This window comes from Epinephelus moara, chromosome 1, assembly GCF_006386435.1.
Source record: "Epinephelus moara isolate mb chromosome 1, YSFRI_EMoa_1.0, whole genome shotgun sequence".
Lineage (NCBI taxonomy): Eukaryota > Metazoa > Chordata > Actinopteri > Perciformes > Serranidae > Epinephelus > Epinephelus moara.
Window position 1 is genome coordinate 48,566,845 of NC_065506.1, and position 3,392 is coordinate 48,570,236.

At 42.2% G+C, this 3,392-nt stretch overlaps 1 protein-coding gene across 1 annotated transcript in view; it reads right to left on the reverse strand.

Annotated features, from left to right (window-relative positions):
- The window catches only part of kcng4b (potassium voltage-gated channel, subfamily G, member 4b), a 15,155-nt gene extending 11,763 nt beyond the window's left edge, over positions 1–3,392 (reverse strand). Inside the window, exon 1 of the mRNA XM_050040760.1 lies at positions 3,080–3,392. The gene's annotated coding sequence lies outside the window, so the exon portion shown is untranslated. The remainder of the gene's footprint in view (positions 1–3,079) is intronic.

Sequence of the window (3,392 nt, forward strand, 5' to 3'; positions counted from 1 at the left end):
GCAGGTACCAGCCCTGGAAATTAACCTGACTTCTGTCTGACTGCTGAGCGTGGACACTTCCTGTGTCTGTCCTTTCAAATGAACCAACCTCCTGTGACTAAGCGACCAATGAAATTTTGCAGACTAATGACCTTTCTGGTCGACTAACGTTTGGTTGACTGGTAGGGGGAATCCCTAAATAACATAAAGAAAAATAATTGCCCTTTTTTGCTATTTGATGTGTCCTGTCAACTGTTTTAATAGTGGTCCAACAGTTTTTGGCCTGCAGTACTGCAGTTGGCCACAGAGGCAAATTGCTACATCATGTCCACCTTTATTAAAACATCCATTGATTGACTCATTGATTAACTGACTAATCATATAAGAACTAATAGATACAATGTCCTCCTGTAAGTGTTAAATGACTTTAAAAAAAATCACAATTTGCTGGAAAAAAAAGATCTTAGCACTCCACTTTTAGCCCTGACACCCCTCTGAGTTGACTTCACACCAATTCACGCCTCGACTCGTGGCTGTGACGACTCCTACGCGGCTGTCGAGTGACCTCATAAACTCTCAGTGGCTCTGGTGTGACATTGCGGTGTGAACGAGCCGGAGAAGTTGAAATGTCTGAGGTTGACCAGCCAACAAAACTAAAGAAGCAACAACTTCTGTTTCAACCCGACGTCCTTAAACAAGACTGTAACATTTACAGATATCTGCTCTCAGAGGACAGACTAATTTATATAGAAACACATTTTCTCTCTGACTTCAGCTGCTATTTATCAATGTGGATAATTATTTTTAATTTTTCTACCTTCCTGTCAGCCATTTTCTGTGGATTATTATACAGTTATCATACAGTAACATGTAACTTGTTTCATTTTGTGGTTCCCAGTGTTTGTATTTTTTTATTTTCATTTAAAAATCAGAGAAATAGAGATTTGGGGGAAATATTAGCTCCATCTTGTTGATGGATTGGCATCCCACCAGCCTATATGAAGAGTTAAACTCATCAATACGTCCAATCTGAGCACTTTGTCAAAGTTTCCATCTCTTGTGCATGAAGGTGAGGAATATAAGCCGAAACAGAGATGCTATTGCTGTTGAATTTTTCAACGCTGTGAACACCAGAAAATAAATTCTGTTCACCTCTGCTGTATTTGGGGTGCAGGCAGAGGAGTCAGGAGATGAATATCTGAAAACCCGGATAGATAAAACTAACACATAGCTGGATATCAATACAGATCGTTTTTTGGAGATACTCTTAAATTTGATCTCTTCTAAATGGACTCATGCACACATGGTCTCTGTTTTAATGCTCGTGTGCCGTTACTTTTACCATCAACACCACTTTTACCAGCGATGCCACCATGTGGTGTTCACCATCATCATGTACGGTCCCTGGAGTCGCCGTGCTTTATCAGTAAACTTTACACTAAATGACAGACTTACTAATTAGTCCTTCGTCTCAAACATTTCTGTTTTTGAATGCTGTTTTAATATGGGTCGGCCAGTCTGGTCCCGTTGGTCAGCGTTTACTTATTCAAGTAACACTGGCGGTCCCGGAGAGTGAGTGACCTGACATGGTAAATTCAGTCTGACGCTCTACACTAAAATGAGAGCCCTGTTGGTGGAAGAAACGCAGCGTTATATTTCTACATGAATGAACCAACGGTTAAGTTAATCCCACATTCACTCCGCTCGGCGCTCTGCTGCTCCGTCTCCACAGACAGAGTGTCCAGAGTGCGCTCTGCCACTCTGAGAGTGCGCTGCTCTGGATAACCCAACGCTACATTCAGACAGCGCTCCCAATTTATCAACGCTCCAGTTTGTGTCAGAGTGCGCTCCCACACTCAGAATGAGTGTTTCTGAACGCACCACTCACATCATCTTCCTCCATCGTCTAAAACAAGTCAACAGAACTTGCTAGCTAATGTCTGTGGAGAACTGTTTTGCCTCCAGCTAAGCCCCGCCCACCAAAAACCGTCATACAGTTTGCTAACAGTAAAAGAGTCTATATTGTATCGTGACTTAAGTATCGTTATAATATCATATCTTGGATCCTCTGGTGATTCCCACCTCTGGTTGGCCCCACTTTTTAATTTAAAAGAATACTCAGACGATTTGTGAGTTATGCCCTTTCTCTATCATTTTCATATTGAGACAACATGATCGATATCTTTTTTGTGTCTGTACGTCCAGTGGCTGGGTCTCAGCGGTTAAAGTGAACAAAGTGAACAAATAAACGTTACAGAAACCCTGAAGCTGGCATTTCTGCACTTGCATGTAAAATAAACATTAACATGAGTTCTCCTTTGAACATGGGCGTGTTACTGAGGTTACAAGAGCCTGTTCTCTGGTCGACATGCTGTTGGAGCGCCTGCTCTCTCTCTAAGGGGCCCCCCATCCCACGGGCCCCTGTGCAACCGCACTGCCTGCAGTGTCTTTATTTATGCCCCTGGTAAAAAATAGTCTGTCACAAGTACTGCAAGTATCATCAGGAAAATGTATTACAGATAAAAATGCTTGATGCAGTCTGTATGATCTCAGTAGGTGATTATGACTCATGCATTCATGTAAAAGCAGGATTTTGGAGCTCATTTTGACAGATGATCTTTTTTACTATGGATTATTCTTCTGATTATTTTCTCTAATAATTGATTGAGTTTTTGTTTTGTAAAAATAATTTTAAAAAATGTGGGAAATGGCATCACAATGACCCAAAGCCTGAAGTGACACCTCCACAATATGTGTTTCGTCCAACAGTCCAGACCTCAACATTATTAATGATACATGACATTATTAACACTTTTAAAGGAAAAGCAGCAGATTTTTACATCAGTGCAGCTGGAGCCATGAAATGTTCCAGAAAACCTACTTTACTGGTCCAATTTAAAACCAGTGGAGGTGACAGTGGAGTCTTTATACTGTGATATCTAACTTAATTAGAAACAGAAATGAGAGCAGCAGCTAATTAAAGAGGAGCCCAGTAATGTAAGTGGTGCTGTGTTAAAGTTACAGTCTGGTGTGATGACAGGTCGCTGCTGTGTGTCCTGTAGATTTAAAGTTCAGACAGAATGAATGGATGAATGCTCACCTCACAGGACGCAGGTGTGCAGCCTCAGCTCTGTAACGTCTCTGTTCTCTGTCCCGTGCATCTTCTCATCTGTTGCTGCGATGAAGCTGCTCCTCATTCATTAAGCCAAATCTGTGTAACAGCTCATGATGAAGGTGAGGATGAGGAGGAGGCAGAGTGTTATTACAGTTTATAGATCCGCTGTGAAGTTTGCAGGCTGGCCGTGTGCCTGTGCAGCCTCAGCGGTGTGCACACGTCTCCTCTCGGCAGCTCAGGAGTTGGATTGAATTAAAGGAGGAGATTTGTTCTTCCTCAGCTCAGCTCCGCTTCCGTT